General features: G+C 39.8%; 1 protein-coding gene across 6 annotated transcripts in view; it reads left to right on the top strand.

Moving 5' to 3' along the window:
- The window catches only part of GRIN2D (glutamate ionotropic receptor NMDA type subunit 2D), a 557,401-nt gene that overhangs the window by 175,697 nt on the left and 359,818 nt on the right, over positions 1 to 21,886 (top strand). The window contains exon 1 of one of the 6 annotated variants that reach the window (XM_075191488.1): positions 15,223 to 15,476. The exons of the other annotated variants lie outside the window; for them this stretch is intronic. The gene's annotated coding sequence lies outside the window, so the exon portion shown is untranslated. Of the gene's footprint in view, positions 1 to 15,222; positions 15,477 to 21,886 lie in introns of those variants that run through there. 6 annotated transcript variants of the gene reach the window in all.

The following is a 21,886-nucleotide window of genomic DNA, read 5'->3' as shown; positions in this document are numbered from 1 at the left end:
ATCTAATCTGTTTTACGATGACCCTCCACATATCAGAACTTTTTTTTTTAAGCCTGGTGGTCTTTGAATTATACTACTATGAATTTCTATTTGTTTTTCACTATACTGTCATCAATGCTAATAATATTTCAGTGACTTCAACTGTTGTGCAACACCTTCCCTACAAGAATATACTGTGCCCCTGCCAGAGTAGACATTTATATACAGTTTATTTATGGGCTTTGTTTTAAAAGGAAGCATTCATACAATTAGATTTGCAGGTGTGTCAGTCTTTATCGCCTAGGTTTTGTTTGCCCTGAATTAACATGGTTGTCTACTGGCAAACAGTGCACAATTGCACAAAGTAGTTAGGATGTAAATGATCCACCTAATCCTGCAATAAAGATTCCTCCACCTGTATTGTACGAGCAGTATATAACCAAGGGAGGTGCTGCCTGGACTCGATTTGTTTTATTTGATGTTAGGAATAGTCATCCAAATGATGGAAAACCACTTACACCCAAAAAAAATTGAAGTCCCAAACATACCGAAAAAGATGGAATACCTGTAGATATACTACTATATACTTGTAGAAACATTAAAATAGGAATGCTGATGCGAAAAATATATAAAGTGCTCAAGATATTGATCTTCGGAGACAAGATTTAACTGATCACCCCCTCTGTCTTGACAGGAGAGCATTCTGCTGTGTGACACTGTGTAGGCTATATCTTCTCTTAATGTCTTCTTTCACCTTCTGCTCTCTACTTTTATAGAAAGCTGTGAGTCAGTCTGCAATGTATAATCCCCCTTCCCCTCCTCATTGGGCCTTTGTTACTACTATTCGTTCTGTTCCCCTGATAGCAGCAGTAGTAACCACCCTACATGCTTTCGACTACTGAAATTGGAGCATGACGGGACCTGTGCTCTGCAATTAAAGTAACATTCAAGCAGATGGCAGGGTAAAAACACATTCACCTGGGGCTCACCCCTTAAATATAGTGAAGCTACCTCAGACTTGCCACATTCTGGAGGGAGATCAGTAACATTTCTAAACAAATTCTTAGGGAAGTTGTGCTGGCTGAACGTGCATTCTGGATCCTTAATAGCACGGAAATTGCAATCTCAAAATACAATAAATCTCTTCTGAAGCATTTAAATGATGCGACAAAAGTGGTTATTCCAGTCAAATGGAAACTTAATGCCTTTCGACAAATAACTAGTTTTATAGGCCGGATCTTTACATGACGATGAACAATATTACTATGTTTGCTATGGATTGCTATACTGAATTTGATGCTTGTGCTTTCAGTATAAAGAATCTCCTAGCTATAGATTTTCTGTCCTCCCACCCAGACAGAACATTGTGGTGTAGGAGACCCCTCAGGTAGTCCTTGGCATTATTCTAGAGTTCTGTCACACATGATGGATGTTAAAGACACATCAATCCCCTCTACGCGGCTCTCGTACCTCCCCAGCGTATCCAACATTCTGGATGAGAACATGCTTCCTAGAGAACAACTACTACTGTTATACCTCTTCAATCATCAACTTCCCATACAGAACCTTAGAGCTACCACTCTCCCCACCCTTTTCCCTTTAAACCCTTTGTTTTATGTATTTTCTTTTCTTTATTTTTTGTTAACTAAAGAAATGTATATAAAAATAACCCTGAACGTATACATACATATTGTGATTAGTGACAAATGTATCGTACCAATTTATTTTATGGTATATGTATGTTTTTTGGGGGGTTTTTCCGTTACAATAAAAACTGATAATACTAAAAAAGAAAAACACTTTGTCTGAGATTGGTGACTTAAGAGGCCCTGATATTAATTCAAAACCAGGCATGGGGGTAAATTTATCAAGCTCCGGGTTTGAAAAAGTGTAGATGTTGCCTATAGCAACAGATTCTAGTTATCATTTATTTAGTGCATTCTACAAAATGACCGCTAGAATCTGATTGGTTGTTATAGGCAACATCTCCACTTCTTCAAACCCGCAGCTTGATAAATTTACCCCATGGTCTGTAAAATCATACTATCCAGTTGAACATTTTGCCTATGATTGATCTTATTCAATCTGTTGGTCATTGGTACTGATGTGAAATAAAGTATGGCTGTTTATCTGTTTTTCTGCACCTTTGAGTTTGATCTTATATTCATTTTGACTAAGGACGGCGTAAAGCCTGCAGCAGACAGCTTACATGCCAACTCCTGCTGCTTGTTCTCATTTTCCCTGTGTATGCCAGGCAACACATATTTCATTTCCATGAACACATCAAAAGCTTCAAAAATATCATCTTAATCTTTGCAGATAAGGTTCTTTGAAGTATATTAATGTCAATTTCATGACAGGGGATTAACAGCCATATTAATTTAGATTTTGGACTATGTTTTAGGCAAAAAGTAATTTCTCTGTGGAAATGCCACCTCTACTCCTCACTGACTTAAGCAGAATCCTTGTGCTCTAAGCCAGTAGTTCTAAATCCTGTTGCCAGGCATACTGAGATCTCTGAACAGCAGAACAGGCGTGTTAGTGATAAAACCACATGTAGAACGTATTATTGCGTCTGTAATTCTGTGAGATCTGGAAGTCATGTACTGTTGGAGGTTTCACAGGAAATAGAAACATGATAGAACTGATCTAATTTAAATAGTTATTGTCACAGAAACCAAAGTGTAGTCATTCTGGCTAAATACCAACCCATGGCATTTATTGAACAGTTTCCCACTCATACAAGAAAATAAATGTATTTCTGGTATCCCTGGTGACGTTAGAGAGTTCTCCCTGTGCTAAGCATGGCATCACACTCAATACTGTAATAAGTGACAATATTCCAATTGATTTCTATCCTTAATAGACAATGCAAAAAAGGGGATAGTGGTGCATAAGGATGTGTCCAGTTTTAATTGGCTGTCTGGACAAAATTATGTGTGTAGTTGCGTGCTCATATTTGCCTGCCACACCTTTATAATGTCCTCATAGAGATAAATAATTCATATAGACACTTCTCCAAAGTCCAGTATGTATGAGCTTTGTCCATGACAAGCAGCTGTAACAACACTTTGAGATTAAAAGCCCTATTAAGTATAGGCAAAGAAAGGCAGACATGCCAATGTAAGTAAGAAGTAGTTCACAAATCTGTAAAATGACCAGTCTACTAATACAATATACTACTTTAATTTTTTTAGAGTCTAAGGCACTATGCGCTGTCGCTGTCTCTTTTCCAACAAAGCCATTCTGGCCTTTCCAAGCATCGCACTTATATAGAAATTGGGCTCTCATTCCTGTGCCACATTCACCTCAATTTGTTTATGGAAATTAGCAAGCACAGGCAAAGAGAATACCTAGCTTTTTGCTAGGTCGGGCCTTCATGGCTCAGATTTTTTTTTTCCAGCACATCCCATAGATGCTCGATCGGTTTGATATCTGGGAAATTTGGAGGCCAAGTCAACACGTTGAACTCTTTGACTTGTTCCTCAAACCATTCCTGAACAATTTTTGCAGTGTGTCAGAGTGCATTATCCTGCTGAAAGAGGCCACTGCCATCAGGGGATTCAATTGCCATAAAGGGGTGTACTTGGTCTGCAACAATATTTAGGTGGGTGGTTCATGCCAAAGTAACATCCACTTGCATGCCAGGACCCAAGGTTTTCCAGCAGAAACAAAGCATCACACTTCCTCCGCTGTCTTGCATTCTTCCAATAGTGCATCCTGGTGCCATCTCTTCCCCAGGTAAATGACACACACGCATCCGGCCATCCACATGATGTAAAAGAAAACGTGAGTCATCAGGCCAGGCGACTTTCTTCCATTGCGCCATGGTCCAGTTTTGGTGCTCACGTGCCCATTGTAGGCACTTTCAGCAGTGAACAGGGGTCAACATGGGCACTCTGACCGGTCTACGGCTATGCAGCCCCATACGCAGCAAGCTGCAATGCACTGTGTGTTTCGACTACCCACATGCATCAATCAGCTTTGGGCACCCATGACCATGCTGCTGGTTTATTGGTTGTCCATCCTTTGACTACTTTTGGTAGGACCTAACCACTGCATAGTGGGAACATCTAGAAAGACCTTCCATTTTGCAGATGTTCTGAGCCATTCATCTAGCCACTACAATTTGGCCCTTGTCAAAGTTGCTTAGATCCTTATGCTTCCCCATTTTTCCTGCTTCCAGCACATCAACTTCTAGACCTGACTGTTCACTTGCTGCCTTATATATCCCTCCAGACAGGTGCCATTGTAACGAGATAAGGAATGTCATTCACTTCACTGCTCAGTGGTTTTAATGTTGTGGCTGATCGGGGTGTGTGTGTGTGTGTGTGTGTGTGTGTGTGTATGTGTGTACATAATAAATATATATATATATGTGTGTGTATATGTATGTATATATATATTATCAGAAAATAAAGGGAGAGTGGCAACACATAAAAAAAGCACAAAAAGTGCCAATATGACTCACACCAAAATTATAGAAATAGTATGATTATCTAATGTATATGATGGTAATAGATACTCAAGCTTCCAGGGATGGTATCCCAGAAAAAAGTATCCAGAGTTTCATATTCATCCGATTCCTTAGCTACTAGGGGTGTGCACCGGGCACTTTTAGTGTTTTGTGTTTTGGGTTCTGATTAGCTTGAGGTTTTGGGTTCTGATTTGTTTTGCCAAAACACCTGACGAAAGGTTTTGGTTCTAATTTAGGGTTTTGGGTTCTGATTTATTTTTAAAAAAGCATAAAAAGCACTAAAATCCATTTTTTTTTGGGTTTTTTTACACTCCTACGCTATTATTAACCTCAATAACATTCAATAACAATCATTTCCACTAATTTCCAGTCTATTCTGAACACCTCACACCTCACAATATTCTTTTTAGTCCAAAACTTTGCACCGAGGTAGCTTTCTGGACTGCGTAGTGGAGTGGCCCCAGTACCAAATTTGGTACCAGGGCCACAATACCTCCTCCAACTGGTCTCAATTCCACTGCACATAAGGCTGCTCCTCCATCCTCTGCAGCATATATAGGGTGAAGTTCTAGCGTGTCAATACCTCTTGTTTTCGATCATGACAGTGCATTTTAATTATTTTTGGATTTGCCCCCAACCCTGAATGTAGTTTAATATCTGATACGCATCTATCTGGACTGCATAGTGGAGTGGCCCCGGTACCCAATTTGGTACTGGAGCCCACAATACCTCCTCCAGCTGGTCTCAATTCCACTGCACATATGGCTGCTCCTACATCCTCTGCAGCATATAGACTGAGGGTGTAGTTCGAGCGCGTCACTACCTCTTGTTTTCGACGACCATGGTACAGAGCATTCATCATTGAGATCCCATCAAGTATTCCAAAGACAGACAGCGTTGAAGTGTTATTTGTTGATTTTGGGAACAAAAAAAACTGTCCCTGTTGCAAATCTTCGTGCAATGAAGAGTGACTTTTTCATTTAGAGGCTCAAGCTTTCAAGTGTAGTGTTTATAACATCATTAAACCAACAGGTAAAAATCCTTTTAATTGGGATAATGGAGCCACAAAGGAAATTGCCCATATGTAATGCCCGCACAATGTTACTGGCGTTGTCTGACACCATAAATCCCCAGGAGAGTCTAAGTGGGGTAAGCCATCAACCGTCTAAATCCCACTCCACTGATGGCGGACACCGGACGCACGTCTAACACCAACATAGCTGTTAAGGCCGCAGTTATCCGCTTTGCCATAGGATGACTACTGTCGTACTTTGTGCTCATGGCAAACAACTGTTGGATGGTCACATAATGCCAAAAAAAGATTTGCAAGATGGAATTGTCCTTGGGCCCTCCCACCCACCCTTATGTTGTTGAAATAGGACATGCACACTTTAACAAACCAATCATTTCAGCGACAGGGCCTACCAAACTACTGTGGCTGAAATGATTGGTTTGTTTGGGCCCCCACACCAAAAAAGCTATTCATCTCTCCCTGTACAAACTAAACAGGCTCTACTGAGGCAAGATGTCGTCCTCATCCTCATCCTCTGATTCCTCTCCCCCTTCAGTGTGTACTTCCTCCTCCTCACACATTATCAATTCGTCCCCGCTGGACTCCACAACCACAGGTCCCTCTGTAGTCTCTGGAGGGCAGTGCTGTTCTTGATTGAAGAATTGATAATTCATTTTTATGAACATCATTTTTTTCAACGTTCTGCGGAAGCAACCTCCTTCGCCGCTCACTGACCAGCTTCCCCGCTGCACTAAAAACTCTTTCCGAGTACACACTGGAGGGGGGACAACTCAGGTAAAATAGAGCCAGTTTGTACAGGGGCTTCCAAACTGCCTTTTTTTCCTGCCAGTAACAATATGGACTGTCTGACATGTCTATTTGGAAGGTGTCAGAAAAATAATCTCCACCATTTTTTCTATTGTGAAAGCATCCAATGCAGCGACAGTAGACATGTCTGCAATGGTTGGCAGGTCCTTCAGTCCGGACCAGATGTTCTCAGCATCCCCGCCAGGAAAACTGAGCTTTTTCTTCGCAGCCACAGGTGTTGAAGATTGGGCATCGCCCTTGGTAGACGACGTTGATGGCATTTCATCGTCTGTGTCATGACCAGTGGCAGCAGCTTCAGCATTAGGAGGAAGTGGGTCTTGATCTTTCCCTACTTTATCCTCCAAATTTTTGTACTCCATTATATGCAGCACTAATGAGTGTACCCCTAAACCACACACACTTTGGAAATGCTTAAAAATTTAACGTATCAAATGTAATATAGATTGCAGTACCTATTCTCTGGAACTGCTTAAAGAATGACCGTAGTAATAGAACTGGCAGTTCCTATTTTTTGGAACTACACAAACAATGACCGTAGTAATAGAACTGGCAGTTCCTATTTTTTGGAACTACAGAAATAATGAACGTAGTAATAGAAATGGCAGGTCCTCTATTTTGGGACTGCAAGAATATATTGCTCTATAATATTTTTTATACTTTTTCAATTATTTTTTTATATATATATTTATTTTTTTTGGGAGATTTTTTTTAAATTTTTTTAAAAGTTTTTTGGCTAATTAACAAATTGATATGGACTTATCAGAAACAAATACAGGACAAAAGCACCACTGGACTCAGCAGCACAGACACTGGCCAAAGCACCACTGGAATCAGCAGGACAGAGCACTGAGAAAAGTACTACTGCACTCAGCAGGACAAAGCACCACTAGACTAAATAAATCAGCAGGACAGAGCACTGGACAAACTACTAATTCACTCAGCAGGACAAAGCACCACTTTTGTAAAGTTATCAGCAGGACAGAGCACATCAACCTCCCTCTTCAGTAACCACAGGGAGAATGAAGATGGCGGCCGCGAGCGGGGCATTTATGAGATCCGAGTCTCGCGAGATCCGACACGAGACTTGGATGTCACAGCCTCGTTTTGGATGCATTTGGCGGCCGGAAGTTCCCGAACAGTGCTCGGATCCCGTCAGATCCGCACTGTTCGGGTGGGCTCGGATTTGCGAAATCCGAGCCCGCTCATCTCTATTAGTTACCTCATTAAAAAAAAATTGACAATACTCAGTTTGTTTGTATTAAACATTCTCAGATACAAACATTTTTCAATTAACCACCAGCAGCAAACAAGTAAAGTGAATAATTATCCAACGGAATAAGCCAATTGGCGCTATGTGAAACACCAATACGTGAAAACATGAAAATACAATATAGAATATACTTAATTTCATATATGCAGTAAGCAGCTTCTTCTCCTCAGAACATTTAAGTATATTATATATTGTATTTTCACATTTCCATGCATTGGTGTTTCACATAGACATAGCGCCAATATGCTGTTGGCTAATATATATATATATATATATATATATATATATGAAAACAGGGATACTCTGCACTCTCCAAACACATAATTAATGCTATATCAAGTACTGTTCTATATTAAAAACAGGGAATGTTAGTTCCACATATTGCAATATATGTTAAGCTGACCAGTTCACGCCGAAGTCTTCCCATTCTGGTCAGTCCTAACATGATCAAATGCTATGCTATTTTATCTGGGCTTAAGGCTTACCTGCACACAGCTTTTAAAGGCAAGTCTTTCCCTAGCACTAGCAGCCATGGGAGACCTGGGACTCACCTGACACAAGTTGGAATTAATTAATGTAAAGAATGGGGTGCATATATGTCATGGAAAAAAGTTTTGAGAATGACTCAAATATTATTTTTCAAAAGTCTGCTGCCTCAGTTTTTATGATGGTAATTTGCTTATACTCCAGAATGTCATGAAGAATGTTCAGATGAATTGCAATTAATTATAAAAGTCCCTCTTTGTCAGGACTATGAGCTTTATCCCAAAAACAACATTTCCACTGCATTTGAGCCCTGCCATAAAAGGACCAGCTGACATCAGGTCAGTGATTCTCTCGCTAACACAGGTGAGAGTGTTGAGGACAAGGCTAGGAGATCACTCTGCCATGCTGATTGAGTTCAAATAACAGACTGGAATCTATAAAAGGAGGGTGGTGCTTAAAATCATTGTTCTTCCTTTGTGGTTACCTACAAGGAAACACGTGCAGTCATCATTGCTTTGAGCATAAAGGGCTTCACAGGCAAGAATATTGCTGCTAGTAAGATTCCACCTAAATCAACCATTTATCGGATCATCACGAACTTCAAGGAGAGAGGTTCATAGTTGGGAAGAAGGCTTCAGGGTGCCCAAGAACATCCAGCAAGCGCCAGGACCGTCTCCTAAAGTTGATTCAGCTGCAGGATCAGGTCACCACCAGTGCTCAGGAATGGCAGCAGGCAGGTGTTAGTGCATCTGCACGCCCAGTGAGGCGAAGACTTTTGGAGGATGGCCTGGTGTCAAGAAGGCCAGCAAAGAAGCCACTTCTCTCAAGGAAAAAGGGACAGACTGATATTCTGCAAAAGGTTCTGGGATTGAACTGCCGAGGACTGGGGTAAAGTCATTTTCTCTGATGAATACCCTTTCAGATTGTTTGGGGCATCTGGAAAAATGCTTGTCCGGAGAAGGAAAGGTGAGCGCTACCATCAGTCCTGTGTCATGCCAACAGTAAAGCATCCTGAGACCATTCATGTGTGTGGTTGCTTCTCAGCCAAGGGAGTGGGCTTACTTACAATTTTGCCTAAGAACACAGTCATGAATAAAGAATAGTACCAAAACATCCTCCAAGAGAAACTTCTCCCAACCATCCAAGAACAGTTTGGTGATGAACAATGCCTTTTCCAGCATGATGGCGCACCTTGCTTTAAGGCAAAAGTGATAACTAAGTGGCTCGGGGATCAAAACATCAAAGTTTTGGGTGCATGGCCAGGAAACTCCCCAGACATTAATCCCATTGAGAACTTGTGGTCAATCCTCAAGAGGTGGGTGGACAAACAAAAACCCACAAACTCCAAGCATTGATTAGGCAATAATGGGTAGCCATCAGTCAATATGTGGCCCAGAAGTTGATTGACAGCAAGCCAGGGCGATTTGCAGAGGTCTTCAAAAAGAAGGGTCAACACTGCAAAAATTGACTCTTTGCTAAAACTTAATGTAATTGTCAATAAAAGCCTTGGACACTTGTGGAATGTTTGTAATTTTACTTCAGTATACCATAGCAACATCTGACAAAAAGGTCTAAAAACAGTGAAGCTGCAAACTTTGTAAAAACCATCACTTGTGTCATTATCAAAACTTCTGGCCATGGCTGTTTGTATGTATTCAGGTGTGTGTAAAAAAAATAAAATAAAAAAAAATAACACTAACTTGCCATCATTTCCAGTCAATTTTGACCTCACAGATCACAATATTATTTTAATGCACTTTCGCTCAAAGACACAACACTTCATAGCACATCGAGAAAACATTACCACACTGCAGTGGCAGAAAAGAAAAGTTGTGCTAGATGGAATTATCCTTGTGCCCTTACGCCCACCCACATCTTAAAAAGGTTTAACAAACACACACAGAAACAGGAGGGGTAGCAGGTGAAGTTTAACAAATCAAGCACATCAGCGACAAGGAGTGCCACTTTTGTGGCTGAAGCGCTTGGTTTGTTTGAGCCCCCATAAAACAAGCTAACAATGGGCTTAAGGCAGCTAAGCTAACAGTGCTGTTAATGAACTCTACAGTGGAAATTCCTGCACCCATGGAAGCAGTTCTTGCTAGTGATAAGAAGAATGCCTTTGCTGATCCTGGGCATAAGACCAAAAAATCCACCTCTTATGTGTCGAATTATTTTTAATAAATCCTTGCAACAGTTGTGAATCCATTTGTAGCGTTTGTAAAGTCACAGTCACTAGAGGTAGGGACCTTAACCATCTATGTTACGTCATTTAAAGCGAGTTCATGGCAAGCTCTTGGGAAAATCAGAAACTAATGCTAAAAAAAAGACCAGCAAGCAGTCCAACATCAACCAGCTCCCCTCTTTCAGCTAGATCCCAGCACCTGCAATCTACACCGCTGATACCTTCATCATCAATATCCTCACTAGTGATCAGAGTTAGTCCTTCATCGAAGTTGCTAAGGCTAGATGACTCCTCCTCTAATCAGGATTCCTAAGAAGAATCCTTGAACGTTAGGCCCGCTGCTGCTGCTGCTTCTGCTGCTGGGGGTGTATCTTCAACCCAGAAGCAGACCAAGAAGAAGACTACTAGTAGTTTACAACAATTGACTATTGAACAATCCTTTGCTCTTACAAGTATGTAAGTATGACAGCTGTCACCCAGTCGCACAGCGGATCAAAGGCGCCATGGCGACAATGCTAGTATTAGATCTGCATCCAATATCAACCATTAATGCAGCAGGTTTTAGACAGTTAATTGAGCTCCTGTGTCCCCATTACCAAATTCCATCTCAACACTATTTTACTAGACAAACAATTCCTCACCTGTACCAGCAGGTTACAAAAAAGAAAATTATTGGGCTACATAATGCCATACTACCCACTGTACACTTAACCATAGATATGTGGACAAGCGGAACTAGAAAAACTAAAGATTATATGACTTTGACAGCCACTGGGTTGGTGAATCGCCTTGAGCAGCAGAAACAGCAGCATCTAACAAACAACACCATGACCTTTCAAAGGCATGCTAATCTATCACCTGTTTCGCTAAGAGGCATACTGCTGACAACCTGTTTGAAAAACTAAGTAATGATATTGTAACATGACTTATCCTGCTTGGACTCTCCTGAGGATATGGGACTTCTGATAACGCCACCAATATGGCTAGAGAATTACAGCAGGAAGAATTCCATCACATTCCCTGTTTTGCTCACACAATCAACTTGGTGGTACAGAGCTATTTAAAAAATGACAGTGGCATGCATGAGGTGCTGTCTGTGTCCCAAAATATTTTGGGTCATTTTTGGCATTCTGCAAAGGCATGTAGGAGATTGCAGCAGCTGCAAGAAGAGTAGAATTTGATGAGGAATGTACTTTAGTCCAGCACAGTGGAGAATACTTTCCGTGTTGTGCAAGGTGCTGAAACCACTCTAAGTAGTCACCTGTAAAGTGAGTTCAGACATTGCTAGCTTGAGTCAAGGGATTCGCTTAATTAGACTTTTGGAAAAGCAGCTAGAGACATTGAAGCAGGAGATGAAACAAAGCAATTGTGTTAACTATGTCAAACTTGAAGAACAAGAACTTTATTCACTTTACCAGGATCCAAGAGTTATCAACATCTTGAAATCGCATCACCACATTTTGGCAACTGTGCTTGATCCTAGGTTTAAGAGCTATGTCTTCTTTTTCTTTCCAACTGACCTAGATCTCAAGAGATACAATGATCTCCTGGTCAGCAAGCTGACAGCTCGAGTGGTACATGACACAGAGATGTCTCCTCCTTCAGTTTCTCTAGCAACTGCTGCTAATAAAAAACTTAGCAGTCCCAAGACACCCAGTGGTGATGTAGATGAGCCGGCACAACATTTTGGCATCTAGGGGTAAATGTATCATCCTACGATTTCTGCAAATCGGAGGATGATACGCAGCATTTTATATGTGTCTGTGTGTGTGTGTGTATATATATATATATATATATATATATATATATATATATATATATATATATATATATATATATATATATATATTCGTGTATAAGCCGAGTTTTTCAGCACATTTTTGTATGCTGAAAAAGGCCACTCGGCTTATACACGGGTGAACTTACCTGGTGTCCGGTCCCTCGCTGTTAACTTCAGCATATGCGTTCCAACAACAGGAAGTTCGGCATTTGGAACGCAAACTTGCGTTCCAAATGCCGAACTTCCTGTTGTTGGAACGCATATGCGTTCCACTGCGGGGTAAGTGAAAAAAAATCTCTCTCTCTCTGAGTGATTTGACAATCGGACCATTTCTCTTATCTCTGCAGCTGGAACAACAAGGAAAACTCCAGCGTCCGTTGGCCAAGGAGTTAAAATGACGCTTAGAAGCGTTGTGCACGAACCTTCATCTATTCTTATCCCTGTGCAGGGCGGCCTTCGTTTATAATTTCAGCCCTGATTTGTGTCTCTGATTTAATGGGTCACTAAACAGTAAAAGTATAGGCTCTGAGGTTGTGATAACTGCAGTCACACATATATATTTATATTTTGTATCTGGCCATTATTGGAGAGAGAGAGAACAAGTTGCTGAGCAGGTTAGGGTCATTGATATTGAGGATACTTTTCTGCACCCAGCTAGGTGGTGAAAACACGGTGATTAAAACGTTGAATACATTTTGAGGTGTCCTATCGAGTGACGCTGGGTATTCACAGTACAACAAATATATTGCTTACATTGAATACTTACACGCTGCAGACACCTGCAATGCTGAGTGCCAGATCGTGATCATCTCTAGTCCACGCTGTTTATGCTCCATAGAATTCAATTGGCCGAACGCACATATTCATTCTCTCTCTCTCTCTCTCTCTCTCTCTCTCTCTCTCCTTTTTTTTAAATTTACAGTGCACTGTAAATTTTCAAAATAAGGTTACACTTCAAAACTATCTACTTTGCTTCAAGGTAAATCAAATTAGCTTATATTAGATAATGAACAAACAATACAGCCATGTTATGTAGCACTTTAGAGAAAATGTTCATACATTTATATCCCTACCCCTTATATACCCCTTTATTTAGGTTAGGTTGTACCCAATGATTTTATAATCATTTATGAATGTACCTTGTCATGTACTGTTATATATGGTTTAGCTAAAAATGATTTCATAGATTGAACTTATCATTTTTATTTAGGCTTTTAAATTAGCGCTCTTTTCCACCCTAGGCTTATACTCGAGTCAATAAGTTTTCCCAGTTTTATGTGGTAAAATTAGGTGCCTCGGCTTATATTCGGGTCGACTTATACTCGAGTATATACGGTGTGTGTGTGTGTATATATATATATATATATATATATATATATATATATATATGTGTGTACATCTGCTGATCTATATAGCACAGCACTCTTAAAAAGAAAACGATGAATGACATTTTTTATTTATTATACTGGTGTCTGTATAGAAATAATACATATGTCATTGTTTCATATTTATATTTGAAGATCTGTTTGTCCTTCACATTTCCTCTAATTTTCCTTCTTCCCATCCTCTGATATTTTCACATTGGGAAACTAAAATTTTCTTTGTTTTCTCCCATGTTATTTCTTCCAGCACCTTGCTGTGTTGCTTCCTTTCCACCCGCATCGTTCCCCCCTATCTTGTCCTTTCTCTATCTTCTTCTCCAGCTGCGTCAGCAGGGCCTCTCCCTTACTCATCCCCATACTCCTTAATTAAAGATCATCTGGGCACTTTGAACTAAAGCACTGTTCATAGCTACAGCGAGTACTGTATCCAAGGCCCAATCTTATTTTATCTTTTTACTTTTATCAGGCTTTCTCTATTTTATTCCATCTTTTACTAATACTAATTTATTTATGGTGTCTATTTAATAAAGCAAGGGCATAAAACGTATCCCTACTGCAAATACATGCAGTTCTCAGTTTATTCCACATTGCTATCATTTTAATAACTCCTGCTAAAATGACATACGGTGCATTGCTGTATAATGTGCTACCATACCACAAGAGTTCTTTGGAAGAAAACATGACTAACAGCAACTCGCTTATGCTGCAAACACTTCAGCTGGCTGACGTCTGTGCATCCACTTATTTCCTGTGCCTTTTTGACGCTCTTTGCCCCTCTAGTTTTAATCCTCCTTGGTTTTATTTACTTTTGTATCCAAAGACCAACAGCTGACATGAGAAGTAGAAGGGTTGTTATGGTGTTGTGAGGTTGTAGCCTGCAGGGGAGCTGCTACAATCTGTTTCAGTGCCCATTTCAGTGCTGAAATAAGAGAGATATTGGCAGCTTCTATACTGCAAGACATATATTAAACAAATTAATTTGGTACTCCCTTTGCACTCTCAAGTATAATGGTAATGTAATATAGTGATTATCATTCAATAAATTACAATTAATTTATGTAGTGCAGCTTAAAGGATTGGCTGAAAAATCTGTCTTTTTCAATAACATCTAAAAATTCATGTAGAATTCCCAGGCTAGCAGTAATGCTTTTCACTTAATGCATTAACCACTGAACATTGTACATACACCTCATATTCTTGCCAAACAAATCAACAAATGCTTACGAAAGTGGCTTCTGTATTACAGAAAATACATTTGTTTTCACCTAATAGTACTATATGTTTTTTGTTCCAAAAACACAATTTGATAAATTCTACTTTGTATTATCTTATCTTATCTTATTATATAAGTCTGAACTATTAAGTGTAATGCTGTAATATGGCAGGAAACTATATAAACGTATCCATGAGCATACACAAATCAAAGGGACATTTAAAGCGTATTAAACTGACTTTTCACTAGTTTCAAATTCACATATGTAGCAGATATCATGATCACCATGTGGCCAGGGCATTGTCTGTTGTAAAATCACTAATGAAAGAGTTAAAACAAAATAATTCTAGGAACTGTATCTGTCACTACATGGGGTCTATTTATCATTGGGACACAACCCCTTTCTCTGGGCTTTTCCTAACACATCAAGGGGTAGAACCTGGGGAACACTATTTACCATGGGCAGCAGCAACCTTCTCAGGATGACAATAGTAGGGGATATTAAGAGAAAAACATCTTTTATTTAAATACACATTTGGAGAACCGTGCATTCACAGATCAAGAGCACATGTGAGGAACAGTATAAACACAGTGTTAGGAATCTGTGTTAGTCTTTGCCATTTTTTGTACCTAGCTGCAGTACCTTTATGCCACCAGAGGTGCTGCTGTTCTACCATGAACATTTTCCCCTCACTGGCAGGAGTTAATCTTCTGCTCCTTGTTAATTACCACACTTGTGTCACTGATTATTTATGCCTGTTCCACCCTATGCACCTTGCTAGTCATTGTTTATTTTTCCCTTGGACTACCTGCATTGCTACATTCTGTTCCTGTGAAATCCTTGCTCTTGCCTGTACCTGCTATTTGGTAACTACTACTCACTTGTACCTAGTCACCAGGATGTTAACCTGATTTCTGTTATGCCTAAACATAATGCAAATTTACAGTTCCTGTGAATTCCTGGCTCTTGCTGTTGATCTTTGTTCTGTTAGGTTCCTGTACCTGCTGTGTTGTTTTTATTATCATTTACTTATTATCCTGCCATACCCGGATGTTTGTTTATTTACAAAGCCTGACCGGGTCAGTGTTTACCTTGCATTACCTGGATTGTGTTCTTGCTGCAATAATTAGTTTTTTATGCTTTCATAATACTTCTGGCTTCATGGCTGTCATTGCAAGGATCTAATTTTGGATCCGATGGGGAGCACATGGCATGAAACGTATATACATAGATCACAAGCACATGTGAGGAACAGTACATACACGGATCAGGAGCACATGTGAGTGAGGAACAGTACATGCACGGATCAGGAGCACATGTGAGTGAGGAACAGTACATGCACGGATCAGGAGCACATGTGAGTGAGGAACAGTACATGCACGGATCAGGAGCACATGTGAGTGAGGAACAGTACATGCACGGATCAGGAGCACATGTGAGTGAGGAACAGTACATGCACGGATCAGGAGCACATGTGAGTGAGGAACAGTACATGCACGGATCAGGAGCACATGTGAGTGAGGAACAGTACATGCACGGATCAGGAGCACATGTGAGTGAGGAACAGTACATGCACGGATCAGGAGCACATGTGAGTGAGGAACAGTACATGCACGGATCAGGAGCACATGTGAGTGAGGAACAGTACATGCACGGATCAGGAGCACATGTGAGTGAGGAACAGTACATGCACGGATCAGGAGCACATGTGAGTGAGGAACAGTACATGCACGGATCAGGAGCACATGTGAGTGAGGAACAGTACATGCACGGATCAGGAGCACATGGGGAGGAGCAGTACATGCACGGATCAGGAGCACATGGGGAGGAGCAGTACATGCACGGATCAGGAGCACATGCAAAGATCCTTGTTGGCAGGCAGGTTTCCCATATTTGTTTAGAAATTTTGCCCTTGGAATTTTTTTTCATTTTTCACCAACCCCACATTAAATATCTCTGTCTACATGATAGATGCAGTAGTTACCATGTGTTTCTTATTCTTTGGGCTCTATTCATTAATATTTATTGAGTAGGAATATTTCACATGATATGAAATATGTTATCAAATTCAATAAATGTGACATATTGAGGATTGTAGTGCTCAGATGTAAGGTACTCTTGAGCAGCTGCTGAACAGCCGAGTGTCCCTGGAGACTATTTTCTAATGTTGACAACTATAGATGTATAGTTCCCCAATGTGTCCACATGCCTGTGTATGTAACATATAGTATATACACATGTATGGGAGGCACAGTACATAGACAGTTATGGAAGAACAGTAAATACATAGATAGTAAATACATGCATGGGCATTACACATTACAATATCAGGGATACAGTACCTTCATAGACTAGGGTGGTGTGTACTGGATATGTTTTCATTGTATGTACATACAATAAAAACATAAATAACACTCTGATGTTGCTGGAAATACTGTTTAAGAATGCACTCTTTTACCATTAGTATGGTAAAAAAATAATGCTCATTTGAGCATTACTTCTGTAAAACAAAAATTCACTTGGATATTTTGAGAATTGAATTCTCCCTCTAAAAATGCCTGTGAGGAGCTGTTGTTTTGCAAATACATGCTGATGATGACTTATTGTAAACCAGCTGCTTACGCGGCTGATGCAGAGATAGACGTATCTCGAGATGCTTGTGGCTCTACATATGGGCGGAAATGCATTCGTTTACTGTGCTCTTTTTTTTTTTTTTTTTTTTTTTGTTTTAAGAGCATGGTATTGCCGTTTTGCATCCAATTGTGCACCAGACACCATGGGGTATATTTACTAAACTGCAGGTTTGAAAAAGTGGAAATGTTGGCCATAGCAACCAATCATATTCTGGCTTTCATTTATTTAGTGCATTCTACAAAATTACAGCTAGAATCTGATTGGTTGCTACAGGCAACATCTCCACTTTTTCAAACCTGCACTTTGGAAAATTTACCCCCATGTGTTCCTGGTTCAATCACAGCGCCAAGTCCCAAATCTCTTGTTCTGTACATAACTATCTCATAAGACTTGGATGTAGCTATAGATTGAACACTGAGCAACACAATTTAATCTTTCTCATCTGCATGTTTGCAACATAGCTCTTAATTTTACTGCCTCAGGCTGCCTTGTTATTGGGCCTTTCCTGATAATGTTTTATATTTTTCCACAAACCGAGTGATGCCTTATCCTTTTCTCAGCCCTGAGATGCTTTCCACCTTTCCACCAACTGCTGTGCTATAATAGCTAATTATTATCAGCTTATTAGATATGTTTTAAGCTTTATTTGTATGCACCATTAAACAGCAGGATTGCCACGATGAGTGAGTTATAGTTCATGAGTGGCAAAACTGATGGAAATCATACATGTATAAATTAGCCTTTTATATATCACCTCAGCAACTTAAGTGTGAACGATTTGACATTGTGATTTTTCACATTATGCCATTTTATTTTTTCCTCTTAAATATGTCACGTTCATTTTAACACTTCATTTGTAATATGGCTGTATTGACCATTTTTTGCAGTTGAAAGAGTAATTAATTGGAATTTAAAGGACCACTATACCTAAAATGCAAGCTGCCTTGAATAAAAGAGCAACTAATAAAACTCAGCAATCTATATGTAATTGTCGCCTTATTTTGAAAGAATCGAAGATATTTTCCATTGTATTTATATCATACTTGCTGACTTTTGCAGCAAACCGTCTGGAGGAAGGATCCTTCATGGGGGCATGACCGTTAGGCCCTGCCCCTTACCGAGCTTTGAAATTTCAGCCTTTCACAACAAGGGGAGGGGCCAGGATGAAGCATTTAGCTCCATCCCCACCCACTTAACAGGTAGAGCTGGATGCCGGAGGTTGCCCTGCTCTCCCGGTAGTCTGGGAGCACTCTAAAAAATTTGGGAGTCTCCCAGACATTCTGGGAGAGTAGGCAACTATGATTTATATTTACTATACAGCTGAGGACAAGACTGCTGATGAGCCTATATATCTGTTTTATGCATACATAGGGGCAGTCTCACATTCCACTTTTAGGAGCTTCTCTCAGAAGAGCATGCTGTACCTATTTTTGGCAAGGTCACCAAGCCGCACCGATGTGGTGAAGACATATGGAGCTCCTGCTTCCACCTGGATCTGTCCAGGAGCAGGACAATTTAAAATTGTGTCAGTACAACTCTGGGTGCCGGTCTGGCCAGGGTAGATAAGTTAAGGTGCCCCTTGACCCATGGGCCTGTGTGTGGATATGGCAATGTGACCACCCCTTCATTAGTTACAAAAAACATTTGAAGAATCAATTGCACTGCAGTCCCTCAATTTTGCACTTTCATGAATGACTTTTAGGGTGTGACAAGCATTATTTGTTTTGTGTATTTAATTTTTAGAAAAGCACTATAGTCATTTTTTTTTTTATTCTGCCTCATCCACAAGCATAGGGATTATTTTTTCAGACTCCCATTCAAGTGAATGGAAAGTTATGGTATCATTCTGAAGCGTAAAAATGCTTTAAACCTGCTTGTTTGGACAAAAGCAACTAACTCCCTTAAGGCTTAAGGAGAATATTTATGAAGGGACAGAAAGGCCGACTGCTGCTGAATACAGAAGTTACCTATTACTGGAGACACTGGCCTGGCAAAGTAATTAACTCTTACTACTCCGGGCCTGTTGGCAGCTGCCATAAATATTTTTCCTACAATGTGGTGATAAGTAATTTTTAACACTTTGGCTGGTGGAGAAAAAAATCATTTATCGCAGCAATCGGATACATTTTGAGAAATGTTCCCTTAATTGCAGCGTCTTTGTACATTTTAAAATCAGGATGTCTTGTGTGCCATGGAAAACTCTTCCCCTTGATCACCAATATGGGTACATCCAAATGGTGGTTTAATTTCTCTTCTTAAAAACACCACAGGCATTTTTGCTCCTGACATGACACTTCAAGAGCATTAAAAATGAGACATCCTTCATTTGCTATGCCAGTACCTGACATGTTCTAATAAAAAACGTGCACAGGCATTTATAGCCATTTTTCTCACTTAATTCCACTAAATGTAGGGGCACATTAGGAGCTTTAAATACACTCCATCCTGACGTACCATATTTCAAATACCTACTGATCTGATAAACTGTTCAAACTTTTACATATATATTTCTTTGAATATATGTAAATGGGTCTCTTTTATATTCGACATATAGGGCCTGATTCATTAAGGAGAACAAAGAAAAAAAAATGAGCAACTTTGCACCTGTTGCATTGGAGGGGGAGGTAAATTTAAAATGTGGTGGCAGATTTATAGTTGGGGTAGAGCATGTCTTAGATCAACTTTAAATTTCAGTGTACAAATAAGTTATCAAGCATTGTGTGCTACATGAAAAAGCAGCTAGTATTTCATTTATGTGCAAAATAATAAACTCATTTGCACCCCTGGCATTGTAACATGGTTTTGTCCAGGAGAAAACTTTCTATTTTTTTTCTTATTTTCCTTAATGAATCAGGCCCATTGTATTTTAGGTCATTTAAAATGTCTCACATAGAATTATAACTTTATAATTCTACAGTGGTTATAAAAAGTATAAATCTATGGGCAGCACAGTGGCCTAGTGGTCAGCGCTGGGGTCATGAGTTCAATTCCCGACCATGGCCTTATCTGTGTGGAGTTTATGGGCCTGAGTAATTAAGGAGAGCAAAGCATAGAAAAGGAGTAACTTTGAGCAAAACCATGTTGCATTGAGCATTGGAGGGGGATCTAAATTTCAAATGTGGGGGCAGATTTATAGTTGGGGTAGGGCATGTCCTAGATCAACGTTAAATTTCAGTGTAAAAATAAAGCTAGCAAGTATTTGTATGTTAGATGAAAAAACAGCCAGTATTTAACTTATCTGCAAAATAATAAACTAAATTGCACCCCTTGCATTGTAACATGGTTTGTCCCAGAGAACATTTACTCCTTTTTTTGTCTTACTCTCCTTAATGACTCAGGTCCTGTATGTTCTCCCTGTGTTTGTGTGGGTTTCCTCCGGGTGCTCCGGTTTCCTCCCACACTCCAAAAACATACTGGTCGGTTAATTGGCTGCTAACAAATTTGACCCTAGTCTCTCCCTGTCTGTCTTTGTGTGAGTGTGTGTGTCTATATTAGGGACTTTAGACTGTAAGCTCCAATGGGGCAGGGACTGATGTGAATGAGTTCTCTGTACAGCGCTGCGGAATTAGTGGCGCTATATAAATAAATGATGATAATGATGAAACCTCCTTTTTCACATGTTTCACATTTTACATGATAGAATCAAAACATATTTATAAATAGGAAATCTTGCCACTGATCAACATTAAATACTCTGTAATGTCAAATAAAAAGAAAACAACTCTACTTTCCGATAAAGTTGCGCACTTCCGGAAGGTGTGGGAGCCTTGGTACTTCTGTCATCGGTCCTCTCTCTAAGGTACCCACTAACTCATTTCTCTTCCTTGATCCCTGTTTGCATCTGTACTCTTTGTGCTCTTTTCCCCCATTTTCTCTCCTCCTTTCTTAATTCACCACAGAGCAGCAGCTCTCTCCTCCACATTCTTCTCCTTTTCCATTGCCCTAGCCCCACTTTATATCTTCCATCCTGCATTAGATAAATAAATACCTGAAAACCCCAGTTTTGGATGACCTAGTGAATTACGGTCACTATGTTATTCTTTTTTTCCCCTGCTGTTTACATGATATCCTCTTGTACGGATATTGTTAATATATTTGTGCTCCGTTTCTTTTATGTCTATGTTGTAACATCTCCGATTCTGGTATAAATAAACAGATTTAATTAAAAAAAAGAAAAGAAAAAGAATACAACTCTAAGGGGTACTAAACTGCGGGTTTGAAAAAGTGGAGATGTTCCCTATAGCAACCAATCCGATTCTAGCTGCTATTTTGTAGAATGTGCTAAATAAATGCTAACTAGTATCTGGTTGCTATGGGCAACATCTCCACTATTTTAAACATGCAGTTTAGTAAATCTAGCCCTAAAGCAGGTAATCATTGATTGCATAAGTATTTACCCACCTTGTTTTAATACTTGGTAGAAGCACCTTTAGCTACAACCAGCTGTGAGGCTATTTGGGTAAGGGTCTATCTGCTTTGCACTTTTTGACACTGCAGTTATTGTCCATTCTAGTTTGCAATATTGCTTGAGCTCCATCCGGTTGGATGGCATGCTGCGGACTAGTGCACTAAGAACTAATAAAATTGCATTATGTGACATACTTGGATGCTCATGAGTCACAGCAGAATGTCCGTGATAATT

This window comes from Mixophyes fleayi, chromosome 11 (genome assembly GCF_038048845.1).
Source record: "Mixophyes fleayi isolate aMixFle1 chromosome 11, aMixFle1.hap1, whole genome shotgun sequence".
NCBI lineage: Eukaryota > Metazoa > Chordata > Amphibia > Anura > Limnodynastidae > Mixophyes > Mixophyes fleayi.
Note: the sequence above shows the minus strand (reverse complement) of the source record. Positions and strands in the feature narration are given on the sequence as shown.